At 37.9% G+C, this 18,998-nt stretch overlaps 1 long non-coding RNA gene across 1 annotated transcript in view; it reads right to left on the bottom strand.

Moving 5' to 3' along the window:
• LOC123385001 overlaps positions 1-12,777 on the bottom strand; it is a 48,477-nt gene extending 35,700 nt beyond the window's left edge. The window contains exon 1 of the long non-coding RNA XR_006596906.1: positions 12,442-12,777. This is a non-coding gene — a long non-coding RNA (uncharacterized LOC123385001). The remainder of the gene's footprint in view (positions 1-12,441) is intronic.
• Between the last annotated feature and the right edge of the window lie 6,221 nt (positions 12,778-18,998).

The raw sequence follows: 18,998 nt of genomic DNA, 5'->3' as shown, positions 1-18,998 counted from the left end.
TTCTGGCTACAAACCAAATCTCATGAGAAACCTTTAACTTTTTTAAATTATTATTGTAGAGAGAGGGGCAGAGTGGAGAGGGGCAGAAAGAGAGAGAATCTTAAGCAGACTCAACGTGCAGCAGGGAGCTCGACAGGGTGCTTGATTTCATGACCCTGAGGTCATGACCTGAGCCAAAATCAAGAGTAGGACGCTTCACCTACTGAGCCACCCAGGCATCCCTCGCAAGGAACTTTGAAAAATTCTACTCCCAGAAATTCTGGTGTTATTGGTTTGATATGGAACCTAGATTTCATACTTTTTTTATATTATTCAGGTGATTTTAGTGAGCACCCAGGATTGAGAATCACTGAAGTTGACCATCCCCTCTACTCTGAACTCCCTGTTCCTAATCTGCCCTCCTCCAGATATCATGTCCCCCACTTCACTCCAGCCACCCACTCCCATGGTTATACAATAAAATTTACCGATACCTTCAGTGCTCCATAGTGTCAATTTTAAGCATGCAACTCCTTCTGCTATTCCTTTTCGAAATATTCTCTCATCTCCCTTTAGCTTCACCCACTGGCCACCTTTTTTTTTCTTTCTTTTTTAAATTTAAATCCAAGTTATAATGATTTCAGGAATAGAATTTAGTGATTCATCACTTACATATAACACCCAGTGCTCATCCCAGCAAGTGTCCTTCTTAATGCCCCTTGCCCATGTAGCCCATCCCCCGACCTGACATCCCTCCGACATCCCTCAGTTTGTTCTTTGTATTTGAAGAGTCTATTATGGTTTGTCTCCCTCCCTGTTTTTATATTATTTTTGCTTCCCTTCCTTTATGTTCGTCTGTCTTGTATCTTAAATTCCACCTATGAGTGAAATCATGTGGTATTTGTCTTTCTCTGACTGACTTCTTTGGCTTAGCATAATACACTCTAGTTCCATCCATGTTGTTGCAAATGGCAAGATTTCATTCTTTTTGATCACCAAGTAGTATTCCATTATATATATATATACACACATCCTCTTTATCCATTCATCGGTGGATGGACATTTGGGGTCTTTCCATACTTTGGCTATTGTCGATAGTGCTGCCTTAAACATTGGGATGCATGTGCCCCTTTGAATCAGCACTCCTGTATCCTTTGGATAAATACCTGGTAGTACAATTGCTGGGTTATAGGGTAGTTCTATTTTTGATTTTTTGAGGAACCTCCATATTGTTTTCCAGAGTAGCTACACCAGTTTGCATTCCCACCAGCAGTGCAAAAGAGTTCCTCTTTCTCCACGTCCTCACCAAAATCTGTTGTTGCCTGAGTTGTTAATGTTAGCAATTCTGACAGGTGTGAGGTGGTATCTCATTGTGGTTTTGATCTGTGTTTTCCTGCTAATGAGTGATGTTGAGCATTTTTTCATGTGTCTGTTAGCCACTGGGATGGATCAATGTGGTGTGCGTGTGCCTGAGAGATGGAAATGGCTTCACCCAGCTCCCTAGTCTCTGGCACAGGAACTTCGCACTCTCACCGACCAGTGATCAAGCAACCCTCCTTTGTCTCAGGCCTCCATCCACTCTCCACCTCTACCCTCTCCATGTCCAAGCTGACCGCTTGCCAGGCGGCACCTCCTTCTAAAATTTTATCTCAGATGGGGTTGTGTTTCAAACCCCAAACTTCAGAGACCCCTGCAGCTTAAACCCATGCAGACTCTTTGGGAGAGGGTCTTGCTGGGCAATGGCCATGTGCTGGCTGTGAGAGTAAGATGATTCATTTTCAGAAATACCAAATAAAAGCTGTGCTGTCTAGTTAACAATAGTTTTACAACCGATTGAAAATATGTTCGACACCCCTTACTTCCCACAATGGAGTCCCAAACCCTTAGACACTTCACTTCCTGGTTCTTCTATCTCTCTCCATTTCGTGGGCTTATTTTTTGCAAGCTTTGCAATAAGCATGCATCAAAGAACTAATTCTCTGCATCACTTCAAGGAATATTTTTTCTAATCAGACTATTTTTTGCCTTACGTCGGCATAGGTGACTTTCCAGGTAAGGCTGTAACCTCTGTAGTACTCAGCCAATGAGGAATCAGAGACAGACTTCCACTCTAGGAGATAAATTGTCTGCTGTAACAGTCTCGAGTGTGCCTGTCCATCAGACACCTGCTCTTGCAAGAACATTGATTAAAGCCTTGCTTCACCATGTTCCAAGTCTTCACGTCTCTCTTTTGATTGGGTCAGTGGGCTTATTTCTCACACCAACTTACCCCAGAAAACATTCATGCAATCATGCAGTGGCAGAGGTTCAGAGATTATGGCAAGTCACAACACACAGCCAGAGCCAGGTTTCAAAGCCCTTTGGTGCCTTTGTACCAATACCAGCAAACGTGGCTGCTCCTGGGTTCCACTGAGACCTTTGCTGTGGGAAGGCCGTATGGCCTCTACCAAATGCACTCCATGCAGGGGAACTGCTTCTCCCTGTGTGGTACAAAGACCCCTCAGACCCCTCTGCCTGCTCTTAGGGACTCACCTACTTCCTCACCAGAGCACTTCCAGGCACTGAGCTCCAGAACTTCAGACTCTGTACTCCACTGTTTATAGAATCCTGGTGGTATTGAAAACCCTCTCCTTTCTTCCCATCAGTGGTTTTGGGGAACAAATTTCTTGTTCAGTCCCCTGTGAGTGTTTTCATTCTTTCTCTCCAGCAACTTTTGGGGGTGTGTTTTTCTTTCACTCTCCCAATTTGTCACACTCTCCCATTTCTCTGACCTCTCTCCGCAAAAATACCTCCCTACCCTGCGTAGCTTTTTTCTCCCCAAGTTCACTCTCTGCACTGCATACCTCTTGAGTTCTGTTGTTCAAGTTATGTAGATTGTTGTGTTAATCCTCAGATCAATTTCCTAGGTATGCAAAATGGTTTGGTCCTGATCTAGTTATGTTTCAGGGACAAGACAACCTGAGAGTCTCCATGCTCTTCCACTATCTTAATTCCCTCTCCCCTGGCCACCTTTAACTTAAACTCACCTCCTCATATCCTCACTTGCCTCCATTTTTACCTGGAACTCCGTGCCCATCATTATACTAACTCTTCTGCATAAGCCATAACTTTCTTGTTCTTCTCACATTCCCTTGTTTATGACTGACCACGACCCAGCACAGGATAAATACAATTCCCTGCACGCCCTGTACCTGGTATGCTAGACATGCTAGACTTGGTGTTATGACTGGACTCACTATACCACTTGAATACTAACCACAAATATTTCTTAGAACTTTCTAGAATCCAATCATATTTCTCTTTCTAACTCAGTCTTCTAGTCTCCCAGATAACTATTTTATACTTTCTATTCTCCTCAAGCTCTACCACCATTTCCATTTTCTTCACTCTCTGGTAATGGCTGTGTTTCCCATTTAATTTAAAAAAATTGGAAACCATGAGAAAAAGAATTTCCACAAGCTTCCACCACAAAACCCCCATGTACCTGTACCTTGCCTACATGTATCACATTGATAGTGTGGCATCAAAATCATAATAATCCTCAAGACAAGTCTATACAGATTGTTGAGACAAAGTTCAGGAAGAAAATAGGGAAGTCAAGTAAAGGAAAAGAGACACTCTACAATAGAAATAAACAAGGATATATATACCGCATTCACTGATTCAAAAAATATTTATTGATCTGCTATTATATCTCAGTTAATATTCATTGTGCTGGGGAAACAACAATAAACAAAAAAACCTTTAACACCCCAGATGGACTCTTATCTTAGGGCTTTTAAACTATTTAAATGGAAAAGTCCCCAGGGGAATCTGAATGGCTAATTCCTCACCTCCTTCAAATCTTGGCTCAAATGTCATTTTGTCAACAAAGTCTATTTTTTCCACACTATTGTAAATTGTAACCTTATCCCCCTCCCACACACATACATACTCCTTACACCTTATCCTATTTTATTCTTTATTCCTTCTGTAGCACATTTGCTATTTACTGTATTCTATGATGTATGTATGTATGTATGTATTATACCCATAGATATATATTTAATTTTCTGTCATCTGTGCTAGAATGTGAACACCATGAGTGTAAGTATCCTTATTTGCTTTCTTCACTGATGTATCCCAAGTACCTAGAATAATACTTGTACGGAGGAGGCTTTCAGTATTTGTTTAACCCTTCTCACTCATTCTCTCAATTTTCTAAGGTCCTATTAAAGTATTTTTGATATTTTTGTAATATCTGGCATATTGCTCAACTTATCTTTCATATCTTCTGTCGCTTTAACCCTTGTTTTGCCTCTGGCTAATTTCCTCAGATCTATGTTTCTATTTTCTAGTTCACTCTTCAGCTATATCTATTTAACCTCTCCATTGTACTTTTAATAGTTTTTTTCTTTTCATTTCTGCAATTTCATTATTTTCCTTTTAAACATACTTTTTATTCATAATGCTCTCTTTCGTTTTGATTTTAATTCATCTTTATATCCTGAAACTATAGCTCATAGTGTCTGCTAATAATTCTTATATGTAAAGCCCTTAAGCATCTGATCCTACTGTTTGTCTGTCTGTTGATACTAACCACAAGTAGATTTTCCTTGTTTATTTTGAATTTTGGATTGTGAGGGGCTCTATCTGTGACCATCTTGTGCAGACTAAGTTTAGGGTTCAGCTATTCGAAAGAGTACACGTTTACTTCTGCCAGCCACTCTCAGACTAGCTGAGCATTTTTTTATGCAAAAATTCTCAGATTGGTTATTTATATATAATGCAGTTTGTATAAACGCAAACCTCACACATAAGTGGCAGAAACATGATTACAAGTTATTAAGAGAGTTTTTTCCACTCAAGGAACTAAATAGACATATCGGACAAAGGGCTAGTATCCAAAAGCTATAAAGAGCTCACCAAACTCCACACCCGAAAAACAAATAATCCAGTGAAGAAATGGACAGAAAACATGAATAGACACTTCTCTAAAGAAGACATCCAGATGGCCAACAGGCACATGAAAAGATGCTCAACATCGCTCCTCATCAGGGAAATACAAATCAAAACCACATTCAGATATCACCTCACTCCAGTCAGAGTGGCCAAAATGAACAAATCAGGGGACTATAGACACTGGAGAGGATGTGGAGAAATGGGAATCCTCTTGCACTCTTGGTGGGAATGCAAACTGGTGCAGCCACTCTGGAAAACAGTGTGGAGGTTCCTCAAAAAATTAAAAATAGACCTACCCTATGACCCAGCAGTAGCACTGCTAGGAATTTACCCAAGAGATACAGGAGTACTGATGCATAGGGACACTTGTACCCCAGTGTTTATAGCAGCACTCTCAACAATAGCCAAATTGTGGAAAGAGCCTAAATGTCCATCAACTGATGAATGGATAAAGAAATTGTGGTTTATATACACAATGGAGTACTACGTGGCAGTGATAAAGAATGAAATATGGCCCTTTGTAGCAACATGGATGGAACTGGAGAGTGTGATGTTAAGTGAAATAAGCCATACAGAGAAAGACGGATACCATATGGTTTCACTCTTATGTGGATCTTGAGAAACTTAACAGAAACCCATGGGGGAAGGGAAGGAAAAAAACAAAAGAGGTTAGAGTGGGAGACAGCCAAAGCATAAGAGACTCTTAAAAACTGAGAACAAACTGAGGGTTGATGGGGGGTGGGAGGGAGGGGAGGGTAGATGATGGATATTAAAGAGGGCATCTTTTGGGATGAGCTCTGGGTATTGTATGGAAACAAATTTGACAATAAATTTCATATATTAAAAAAAAGGAACTAAATAGAAATAAACATCCTCATTATCTCCACTCTTTGTAAGCAGCTTTTTTTTCTTGTTCATACTTGAGTAGGGATGCAGTAGAGAGGTCCCAGTTCCTACTCTCTGTGCTGGTAAGGTCCAAGTCTAATTCCCTGCCTCATGTGACCATCGAGTCCGGCTCTTTTAGTCACTTTGGCACCACGAAATTAGCTGTATATTAGTTCATTCTTTGTTTTGGTCATGTGGGTATCACTAAATTTCCTATAAATTCAGCTATACATTCAAAAGAATATTGTACCCTCACTGTTTTTTTTTTTTTTTTTTTTTTTTTTAGAGAAAGAGAGAACACGCAAAGGTGGGAGGGGCATAAGGAAAGAGAGACAGAGAAAGAAAGAATCTCATGCAGGCTCCACACTCAGCATGGAGCCTGACATGGTGCTGTATCCCACGACACTGGGATCATGACCTGAGCCAAAACCAAGAGTCAAACATTCAACCAACTGAACCACCCAGGCACCCCTGTCAATTATACCTTAATCATAATTTCTAATTGTTTTCTTGTAGGCAAGTTTGCAAGTTACACTTTATGAAAATCAAGTTGAAAATAAAATCAATGGTCATACATGTAACGTTAGCAAATTATAAGAGTCTCCCTTACAGTCTTCTCCAATATCGTTTCATTTCCAGCTTTTCAAGATAACGTTATGTGCGTTATTTAGTGACATGGTTTATGTCAGTTTGTGTCAGTTAAATGTATGATTATTTTTAGTTTTCAGTGTGATTCAAAAAAGAGTAACAAAAACACTTTTCAGTTCTAATTCAACCTGTATAATGAATGATTACAAAATAAGGGCACTTTCCTGAGTATACTTACATGTTATTAATAACTTAAATCCTTAAAGTCCTGTGAGATAAGTGCTGTTATTACCTTCCATTTTAAACAGAAGGAAACTCACACGCAAAATGGTTAGAGGATTTGCTCAAGGTTACACAGTAAGTGTTTTAGCTGAGAATGTTTCTAGTGATTCTGATATCTGATATCAGATATTGATGTAGCAATAACCACATCAATGCATTAGTTAATTAATTACCACATTAAATACAATTAATAACTACATTAAATACAATTTAATCTTGTAAATTAAGTAACTACAAAAATCGTAGGCTTTGATGAGTTAAGTGAGGAAAAAGTAAATTGCTTTTGGATTTCAGAGAATTTTAGGTTGGAGGAGAGGGCCAAGAACAGTAAAACAGTCTCCATGTGATAGTACTTAAAAAACAACAGAATATCTCAGATTCACTAGCATCATTGACCATCAGGTATAACATATTGCTATAATATTAAGTGTGCCATATTATCATATTATGCACTGCATAGACTAAGTTTCTTGCAGCTCTGAACAAATATTTGTTAATGAATTTATTTGCCTCTGTATTTGTCTTCCCTTGATATTTCTTCTCACTCCTTGACAGTAACTTTGCACATAGTAGCCACTTAATAACCTTTTGAATTGAATTCAGTTGAAACAAGCTTACCTACAGTTTCCTTTCCTTGGGAACATAGTCCCTGGATAGTGAGGTGAGGGCAACCTGGAAATTGAGTTTCTAGGGAAACTCATGGGAATCCAAGCAAAGGCTTGCAGTTTTTAATAGCCGGAAGAATTAAAAAGGCAGATAATTGTTTGTTTTTGTTCATCAACAATATTATAGTTTGTATATAAACAAACACACATGTGGTATGTTAAACTATCCCAATTTCTTATTAGTAATAGGAGGACAGATTCAAAATAACATTATCTAATTTTTAGATAGTTCCTGGCAATTAAGAATGCCAAGCTCTTGGATATCAGTATTGTTTGATAGACTTATACAAAACCAACTTTAGTGTTTTGAGATTTAGAACTTACTCTTCCAGGTAAAAATACTGTGATTACCTTACTAAAGTCTCAGGCGTCTATTTCTGATCATCAGGGTACCTTCTTACAATACAATTTATTTCAATATTGGTAAAAATTTTCAATCCTGTATTCTTCAGAACTCTGGGGGTTAAAAGAGTCCACTTCCCTCAGAATGTCTCATTCTTATTTTAGAGTAAATAATCTGGCTTAAACCTTTAAGAAAAATTCTCATTGCTAAAATTTGAACCACTCATCCCAATGATATTGACCAGCATTTGAAAGCATTAATCCAATCCTGTCAACAATCTTATGAGGCAGGTATTATTACTATCACCATTCCCATAGTATAAATAATAAAACTGAGAAGCGTAAATTATCTAATGTGTCCAAGGTTGTACAACCAGTGACCGGTGACTTACAGCTAAACCCAGATAGTTTAGCCCCAGAGATGTCACACTTAATGTCTACGTTCACCCTAGCATCACTCACAGGAGAAATGTGTACCAGAGGCCAATTAGGACCTATGCCTTTAGTATTTTAAAAGATGGGCTGAGAGCAGCTATGGAAATCATCTTTGGGAAATGCTACCTGCCACTTTACGTAAGTATCCAGAAAATTATTGTCACTTGTTTTATGGAGACGCTAAATCTGGCTGAGCAATTGCTCTGTCTTTAATGCCAGGTAGGTCTCCAAAGATGCTCTTGAGCTGGAGAATCAGATCCCAAATGAAAAGAGAATGTTGCAGCCTGTGCTAAGTCAGCAGGATAGCCACTGGGATGCATAAATGTAAGAGCAGAGGTCATAATTCCTGCCTTTTCTGTGAGTCCTTCGGGACTATATTGCTTAATGTAGAAAGTATTCTAAAATGGAGGAAGAGTAACTGATGTGCCTAATAGGAGTCCTTTTTCTCTCTCCCTCCTAACTGTTCCTTCAAATTCATTTCCTAAATTTTAGGATCTTCTCTACTTTGCCTTTGTTTGTTTGTTTGTTTGTTTATTATTGTTTCTATTCCTGAAGGTTTTCTCAGTGGTGTTTTATTTCAGAGGGCCCACATCATCTTCTTTCTCTCCTTTAATAGATCTCTTTGGAGAAGAGACAAAAAATAGTTAAGGGCCATCATTGGGGGCAGACAGTGTGTTCTCATCAATATTCTAAGAAACATTACGATTGATTTGGGAAGTTCCAGTGTGCAAGCTGCCATAGCAATTCATTTTGAATATTTCTGTTAAAAAAAAAAAAAAAACGAACACCATGAAGAAAACTTTGCAAAGATAGCTAAAGAATAGCAAGGAAATTTTTTCTAGAATATTTATCTCAAACAAACATCCCCAACAGGGTGCAATAAGGAGGAAGAAATTAATCAGAACCAGCAACTAGAAACACAAACTTTTTTAGTAATAAAGAAGCATTCAAGATACTAATGCAAAATCACCGTATCAGTTGATGCGTTGATGCAGGAAGTTTGACGTGATCTCTACCCAGGCTGCAAATTTTACTTTTCTCCTTCATTTTTATGGGAGATCAAATTGACAATTTAATCAAAGGCAGTCTTCTCTGTAATTAAAAATTACTTTAGTGTATCAAATTTAGCCTAGTGCTATTACTCTGGTCAGGAACTATCAGGTATTTGGGATCTATATAAAGGAATGCATAAAATATTTGTGGGTTGATGTCTGCCTGCCTACATAATCAGGATATAGTGCTCCCAGTCTCTTATTCAAACCACTAAAAGTAAGTGTTAATACAGTTTGATAAAGTGAGTATAATCTAAATCCAAGTATATCTGCATCTACCTTGACCAGAAACATATTCAGAACATTTTTGTATTTGGCCAGTCATGGAAAGCAATTTGAAATGCTGCTATAATTTTTAAAGCCAGATGATTTTCCTTTCTTCTTAAAGAATGAAACATCTTAGAAACTAGGATTGAAGAAAGTTTGTACTTGATAGTGCATGTATCCAGGAATCTATAAGGTATATAAAGCATATGATTAAAGTATGAAGATTTTGCCTGCATGTAAAATAGCAGATTCTTCAATTTTGTACACCATGCTTCTGAGTACAGTGTTCCTTATTACAAGACAACCTCCACCAGTGTTATGTAGGTCTTGAGGTCCTGAAAATAGTTTATAGACCAAAGTGATAGCAGTTAAGGTGTTGAGAAGTGATGAATTCTGAATATATTTTAAAGGCACAGGCACAAGATTTTCCAACAGAAGGGATATGAGGTATGAAGAAAAGAAGAACTCAAGGAAAACTATAAGATGTTTATTCTAAGATCCTGGGATGATACAGTTGACATCAACTGAGATAAAGCAAATCACAAATGGGACAGATTTCAATGGGAAGACCAGGTATTCAGTTATGAGTATGTTGGCTTTGAAATGTTTGTTAGACTTTCACATAAAGATGTAGAGGAAGTAGCTGAATACAGAAGTCTGGAATTTAAGAGGTCTAAATATAGCGATAAAAGTATGGAAATTGTCAGCTTATGAGTGATATTAAAGCCTTAAGAGTCTGTGAGGTTGCCAAGGAAGTGAGTATAAATACTGAAAAGCAGTGGACAAAGAACTCTTTGGGGCACTCTATCATTATGTGCTCAGAGAAAATGGGGACACCCAGCAAGGGAGACTTAGAAGTAGTCCATGAGACAGAGGGACAGCTGTGAGGGTGTAATGCCCCGGAAGCCAGGTGAAGAATGGGCATTAGAGAGAAGTAAATCATTCTTGAATCAAAGGTTAAGTTGCGAACTGAGAACTCTCCGTTGTACTTTGCCTCATGAAAGTTATTAATTATGTTGATGCAATTACATTTGAAAAACGGAAGAGGGGCACCTGGGTGGCTCAGTCGGTTAAGCGTCAGACTTGGGCTCAGGTCATAATCTCACAGTTTGTGAGTTCAAGCCCCATGTCAGGCTCAGTGCTGACCGCTCAGAACCTGGAGCCTGCTTTGGATTCTGTGTGTCCCTCTCTCTCTGTCCTTCCCACAATTCACATTCTGTCTCTTTCTCTCAAAAATAAACATTAAAAAAATTTTTTTTTTAACTTTAAAAATAAAAAAAAAAAAAAACAGAAGAAAAACCTTGACAATTAAAATGCTGCTTAATGGGATTTCATAAGCCTGGTATTCAGAATAATGATCCACCCGCACACCCAAGACACCCATGCCCTAATCCCTGGAATCTGAGTGTGTTATGTAAGTGGCAAATGGGAATTAAGGTTGCAAATGGAATTAAGGTTACTAATACTTAATCTGACCTTAAAATAGAGAGGTTATCATAGACTATTCAACTAGGCCCAACGTAATCACAAGAGTCTGCAAAAATGGGAGGAGGAGAAAGTAGAAGAGGTCAGAGTTATACAGTGGACCTGGCCCACAACTGATGGCTTTGAAGATAGAAGAAGGGGACCTGAGTCAAGAAATACAGGTGTCTCAGTTGGTTGAGTGTCCAACTCTTGATCTAGGCCCAGGTCATGAACTCACGGTTCATGGGTTTGAACCCCACGTTGGGCTTTGTGCTGACAGCGTGGAGCCTGCTTCAGATTCTCTGTCTCCCTCTCTCTCTCTGCCCCTCTCCTGCTCATGCTCTCCTTCTCTCTCAAAAATAAATGAACATTAGAAAAGTAGAAGAAAGAAGAAAGAAAGAAAGAAAAGAAAGAAAGAAAGAAAGAAAGAAAGGTAGTTTCTAGAAGCTTGAAAAGGAAAAAAAACTATAAAACAATAAACTTACGTTGTTTTAAGCCTCTAAATTTGTGGTGATTTGTTAAAGTAGCAATAGGAAACTAACACAATAAGAAAGTTGGTAATTGTGTCAAGGCTTTCACTCAGTTTTCAGCCTTTAAGGCCTCAATGTTGTCACAAGTAAACGACAAGAGTATTTGTGGTTGAGTGTAGCCGATGCTAATCTCTCACAATCAATCTAAAAGCAAATTTTCAAGCAACTGATGCATCATGGCAATAAAGAGCTCAATAAGAAGACAATTATTGCTAAGCACCTCAAAGTCCTAAATGGATTAGAAATGCAAATTTAAAGTAGAGATCTGAGAGAGAGCACTGAGGGAGCCGTTGGTAACAGTTTTCTCATGCTCCTGGGGCATCTGAAAACTTACAGAGTTGGGGCTGACAACAAAAATTTTGACCAGCAATATCCTTTAATGAAATAAAAACAAAACATATCCCAATAAGGGGCACCTTATTGGCTCAATCTGTTGAGCATCCAATTCTTGATTTCAGCTCAGATCATGATCCCAGGGTTGTGGGATCGAGCCCCATATGGGGCTCCACACTGAGCGTGGAGCCTGCTTAGGATTCTCTCTCTCTCTTTCTCTCTCTCTCTGTGTCTCTCTTCCCCTCCCCCCTTCTAAAATTAAACTAAATTGAATTACATTACATTACATTACATTGCAGCAATAAAAGTGAAAACATATCCCAATGAGAGACAGGGAAAATAGACAAAATAATGGGGGAAGTCTTGTAATGAGAACCAAACTGTGGAATGTGATGGAGGAACAGTAAGAATCCCTGAAATAGAAGGCAGCTCAGGCACAATGGCAAGCATACAATGCTGTTTAAAACCTCTCGTGAGATGAAAGGCTCCTTTTGATTTTCCCTGTCTCCAAGAATATCATCATCCACCAGTTGCCCAAATCACAAATTCTGGCAATCAGCTTTAACTTCTCTTTCTTCCCTTATGTCTGACCAGTCATCAACTCCAATCATCCCTTCTCCCTCTCATGTCTCCATTCACTCAACTACTTATATGAAATGAACCACCTCTATTTCTTACCTGGTTTACACTATAGTATCCCAATTTCTGCTATGGCCCCCCAGGTTTCTCCTTTCCAGGCCATTCTTCAAACTTCTCCCAAAATGACCTTCTTAAAGTGCAAATAACCTTATATCCCTTGTCAACCCCTCCACAGGCTTCTGGAGACTCTTTCATGAAGTTCAAACTCCCTACCTTGGCTTACAGAGTAGTTCTTAATGATATCTCTTTTCTCCCCTTCCTCCAACCTGCTGCTCTATTCCTGAATTATAATGAATTCCTTATAGTTGCTTGGATGAACCACAGTGTTTCTAGCAACTGAACCTTGCACAGGCTGTTTTCTCTGCCTGGAATACACTTCCACACCTGCTACCTACCCCCACCAGCCTTCATGCTTTGGATGCTTTGGCTAATCTTTGCATGCTTTGGATTTCAGCTAACAATTGCACTTTTCCAAGCAGCCATCCTTGGTAGCTGCAATTGGGTCAAGAGACACTCCTATGGGCTCCCAAAACATCTTAGAACCATATGCCGTATTGTAATATCCTATTCATTTCCCTGTCTTCACACTAAAATGTTAACTCCTTGAATGATGGGACTTTATTCTAACCAGAGTTAACTAATGCACCAAACAAAATGCCTGACATATACTAGGTTTTTAATAAATACTTTTTAAATGACAAAAAATATATTACATATGTATGTAAAGAAAGAAGATACAGAACTTGCTCTAATTGTTTTCATCTCTGATTTAACACTGATATTGTTTACTAGAAAGAGGCAACCAAAATTTAGCCTAATTAGGAAGCCAGAGCTGTTAGAAATTTTGTAGTTACTTATGAGCAGCCTAATGTCAAGTAAGTGTGCTGCACTTAAAGCTACCATTTTTCAAATAAGTCTCAGCAATAGTACCAGTAATCACAAGGTTTCCTGCTGTGTCCTGGGTAAACAATGCTAAAATGCCAGTAGTAGAACAAAGAGGACCTCATTATTGCTCTCCTCCTTCCTATTTTCCTTAAGGTTTAACTCACTGGATGCTCTGCCTTCACCAGCCAATCTGTTTCCTCTCTTCAGTCCTTCCCATTGCCCTGGGTTCAATCTAACTCACTATTGGACACAAGATATTGACTATATAGCTGAATCTAACATATTTGGCTTCCAAATTCTTCTAAGCAGACACAGATAGTATGTCTTTCTTCTGGCATTTTTAGTGCATTAGCCAAAAGGAATAGCTCTATCCGGCTTCTAGTTTAATGTCCTTTGTAAAGCCACCACAACTAATTTCCTCCCATTTCTCTAGCTATAAATTTTCATGACATTGGAATATTTGGAGGTTTAACAATTTTGTTGTAGAAAACATTTGTAGATGAACAAGATACTGAAATGGTTACTATTACAATGTGACTATTCCCTGAATGTTATCATTCTCTCCCATTACCAGTCCAGGTGCAGCAAAGCAGTGGAAATTTTGCAATTCTGCAATGTAAACATTCTTAGATATTAAACAACATTGTGAAGGACCACAGTGGTGATCAATCTCAGTAATATTGTTTAGAATGATTTTTGTTTCACCAGCTCCAAAAAAATAGAATGTACCATGTGTATGACTTTACGTTTTGTCACTAAGATGCATTTTTGGAGTAGGTGCTTATTGTTTGTGAAAATTAGTAATTCTTCTCCAGTCTCATATTACCCATTGTGGGTTTCACTTCTTTTGTGTGATTTTTAATCATAGAAACAGGAGAAAATTTCACTTCCTACCATCTGGAACAAAACTACATCATATTCAGTAGTTTGCAACTTAATGACCCAAAGTTAAACAAAACAGTCAAGTTTACAGAAGAAATCTACCAGTACTTTAAACAAGTAGTCGTGTAATAAAAAAGCTCATTGAATTATAGTTTTTCTGTTCTTCATAATGACCTAGTAAACTTTTATGCAAAATATGTGAGACTGTGAACTTCTTTGTGACCCTGTACACATTTTAATCACCCTTTTTATCACAGCTGACCGTTCTTTTTTGACAAATTTGGTTCAGAATAAGTTAACCAAATTTGTCAAAATTATGATATTTAGTACTGTTTCATTAAGTTTTATTTTTAGTAAGGCAAAAGTTTTTCCATGTAAAAGGTTCTCTTGAGAATTATCCTAAAAGTTTTCTTTCTGATCACTAAGTCATGTTAAGACTTTACTAAGCAGAGTCACTGCTGGAACAGATAATTAATTGGAAAGTAAAACCTTAGGATGTCTACCTTTGACTCCAGGATATCAGATATTGCTTGGATTCTGAATAATTAACTCAATACAGAAAAAGCACAGTAATAATGATCACTTGACAACTACCATGTCATGTCTGTGTTTCCATGGAGATACAGTCATTTGATTCTCTTGCCTAACAATTGCCATTTTAAAATCTGATCTGAGTATCTGTGTCTTTGGATCAGTTTTTTGCATTTATATTTATTGTAATTATAGTTACATTTGGATGTATTTCTTACAGACTATTTTGCATTTCTATTTACCATACTTTCTGGTTCCCCCTCATTTTCTATCTTCCATTGGATGGATAGACTATTCTTCTGCTGGTCTATTTCCATGCTTCTGGTGGGTGTCACTAATTTATTTATAGCATATATCCATTTACTTTCTCCTATTATTTTTAAGCCTATTCATAGCTAGATTTTTCCCTTTTAAAACACCAACTGCTAGCTCAGAGGCAAATTTGTATGAGTTAAGGAAAGACAACACTTCCTCAAAGAAAAAAATAATTTTTAATTAGTCAGGAGGATTTTCTAGGGCCTGCCAGGCAGCAGCCCCACTAGCTGTATGCCCACAGGTGCTGCCCTCTCAATATCTCAGGCATCACAGTGTGGCAACTCATATACTTCTGGCCTCACCCCCACTCCACCCTTCAGCAAGAAAGGTAGGAATGTGAGGGCCGGAATTCAAGTCTTAATGATCTCTCTAGATGTACCTATAATGTAAATGATGCCTCCTTAGGTGTGATGCCATCGTGGAACACAAACCTGAGGACCCTTTTGCTACAACGCTGCCTGAACAAGCCAAATACTTTAACATCAACTTGCTTTCTCTGGCCTTTCCACAACAGTGTGGTCATCAGATAAAACACTTCAGTTCTGGATTGTTTGGGATCTATTTTGGCTTGCTTCCATCCTTTGTTATTTAAACAGTGAACCCAACCAAGTTAGTTACTCATCCTAACTTCTCTATTTTGAAGCAGCCTAGATTTGTTTCTCTCCTTGCTTGAGTACTTTGTCCTAGAGCAAGAGTTGACAAACCTTTTTCAGCAAAGGGCCAGAGAGCAAATAGCTTTGGCTTGCGGATTATACAGACTCTTGCAACCACTCAACTCTGCCATCATAGCTGAAAAGAAGCCACAGATACTACATACAAGAAGGAGCAGAACTGTGTTCCAATAAAACGTTATTTACAAAAATATGTGGTGGACCAGTTTGGGCCTATGGTCCATGGTTTCTGACTCTTGTCCTAGAGTGTTTTCAAAAAGGGTCATTATGTGGTGAGTCTTTTGAAGCATTGTGCACATGAGGCTTTTTTTTCCCCACACATTTAAATGATAATACAGCTGGAAAAAATTCTAGATTCAAATATCTTTTTATTCAGTATTCTAAAAATAGTGTTCCATTATCCAACATTGCAATTGCACAAACTGATAACAATGAAATTCCTGTTAGATTGAGGCCATCAGCTTTTAATCTCTGGAAGCTACTGGAATTTTTCTTTTACACTTAGATGTTCTTACATGGCATCATAATATGCAGATGTATAAGTTATCATTTACCTATTTTTTTCACACCACATGAAATCTGCCAATTCATTGCAGGAACATGTTTTGTTAGATTAAATAAATCTTACTCATTATGTTTTCAATTATTTTTTCTCTCTATTTATTGCTTGTCTTGCCATCTGAAATACCTTATTTTCCATAATTCTTAAATTTTTGTCATATGGTCCGTATCTTTATCTCTTTCTGATGCTTCTTGAGAAAGTTCTTGGACCTCCTTTTCTAGCTCTTTAGTGTATTTCCATTGTATCCATTAAGTTCTTTATTTAAGCTGTATTTTTCATGCTAAATATTACCAATGAATTGTCTCACGACTAATTTTTTTCTTGTGTCCAATTTCCTATCTGCATTTCTTATACATTTAAGTAACAGAAAATCTAAGTAATAGTGTCTTAAACAAATTAAACTGCTTACGTTTCTCAAACAGCAAAAGATTCAGAAGTGGTTGCTGGCAGTTCAAAGTGTTAGGGGCAAAGTCTCTCCTCCCCTTATCTTTCCCTTATGGAAGGTATGTGGTGAATGCCCTCCAGCCATCTTGCAGCTGGTAGTAAGAAGAAGGGAGGGCAAAAACAAGGAAGAAGAAAAGAAGCAATACATTTAGAGGCAAACAAAGAGTTTCCCAGAAATCCTTAATAGACTTCTTATATCTCATGATCTACCATTGTGTCACATATCCAACCAAAGTTCTGCAAGGCCATCTTGATGGTAGGTTTTGAATTCCCACACTCTTATAGTAGATGAAGACAAAGCAAAAGTTGGTTGGCAAGAACATTGAATGAGCCAACCTTCACTGTCTGCCACAATCCTCATTTCTCTGAGATTTTATTTGCTTATTCTAAATTCTTTGTTTGGTTCATGTATCTGTTTATCTAGTATACTTTTTTTTTTAACTTCATGGTGTTTTTAAACAATGTCAGACTTAAAGTGTCTTATTTTCTGCCTGGGAGGGAGCAGTGTTGGAGAGCTCAGCTAATGATGGATTCCTCCAAGGAGGGTGTGAGCCCAGGGTCTTTACTTAATGGAGAGGGGAAAGATACCCCCTCAGAATGGAAAGCCTCTGGTGTTAAGGACCACATTTCTGTCCTGGCACTGTTCCTTTGCAATAGTGGTTTCTCCCAGTCAAAATCGTGTCACCTTCTTCTTAGAAATGAGAAAATTGGGAGGAATCCTTAGAGGGTGTCTGCATCTGTTTCTTTCCACCCCAGCTTGGTGTTCTTCACCTATCCATTGGTAATGCTGTCATTAGCAGCAAGCAAGCTAAAGACACGTTACATAGTTAACTCTCTGGAGTTGTTGAAAACCAGCAACCTTCCAATCTTAGAGAAAGTTAGACAGTGACGGGACAGGGAAAATTTTAAATCCACCAAGTTCACGGTTCTTACCAAGCTTCTATTGAAAAAATACTTGAATAAATCCTTTTTAGATTGTGGCAAGCTTTTAGTTAATTTTCAGAGTTCTGAAAAAGTAGATCTTGATAATTTTTGCACTGTTCTTGTTTATCAGGCAAAGAAAGAGTTTGCTCTTGTTGCTTTTACGGACGAATGCATTTTTGGAGATCCATTTTTGGTCCAATTTTCTGGAAGTGCTTCTTACTACATCATTTTAAGAATAACTTTATATAAAAATAAATGTAAGTGTCACCAAGATAGAAATAATATATCATAACCTATTCTTCTCCATGTCAAATATTATTAGTTTTGTGATTTGAAAATAGTAAAACAAAATAAAGTGATTTACCTATATTCAATAGTAGACATAAAAGGAAAACAAGAAAAACTACATGAGTCAATACATAATATAGAGTATAATAGCCATCTTTTGATTTTCATTTTCTTAGAACCTTTCAATTTGCTTTTACTAGTGTGCAAGTCATTTTAGAATTATTCAGATTCTATTCAAAATTATTACATCTTTGAGGCAAAAACATATTTCATACAAGTTTCCCCCACTATCTGAAAGGAGAGAATTCCTATGAAAATTTTCATAAGCTGAAATGGCATTAGGCATAGAAACAATTACCATTAATTTATATGAAAAAATATTCAAGCATCTTCAGACCCCAAAAATAAATTATCCTAGGATTTTCTGATAGGACATGTTTTGCTAAAGGATGCACAAAATAAATTGAAATAAAGCACAGATGCTCACGACACAGTTCAAAGCTATGGCAGCTTAAAGCTGAGATACTGAGTGCAGTTTCTGGGGAAGGGGTTAGGTGGGGCCACTCTTGCTGCTCTGGGTGAGGGCTGCCTCTGTAACCACTCGCTGCAAATATAACACCGAAGGCTGTTTTTCACTTTTCACCTTTCTTTGTAAAAGGAGAAATCCTCTTTGGATTTTTTTCAGTGAAAACAGGTACTAATGTAGGTCTTTCATAAAAGCGAAGTGGCATAATGCAAACTTTTGAAGAGCAGGGAATAACTGAATTAGATTCTAAATACTTAATGGGCGCCTGGGTGGGATGTTTGGTGAACCTTCCAACTCTTGATTTTGGCTCAGGTCATGATCTCATGATTTGTGAGATCAAACCCTGGGGGGGTCTTTGTACTAAGCATGGAGACTGCTTAGGATTCTCTCTCTCTCTATCTCCCTCTGCCCCTCTCCCCCCCATTCATTCTCTCTCTCCCTCTCTCAAAAATAATAATAATAATAATAATAATTTTTTAAAATATTCTAAATACTTATAAGGTAGACATGAAATGCATTTTTAAAAATGTTTTACCAACTGACAGTTGACAAAGGTAAGTGAGTGAGG

This window comes from Felis catus, chromosome B1, assembly GCF_018350175.1.
Source record: "Felis catus isolate Fca126 chromosome B1, F.catus_Fca126_mat1.0, whole genome shotgun sequence".
Classification (NCBI taxonomy): Eukaryota; Metazoa; Chordata; class Mammalia; order Carnivora; family Felidae; genus Felis; species Felis catus.
This window is presented reverse-complemented; position numbering and strand designations above follow the sequence as displayed.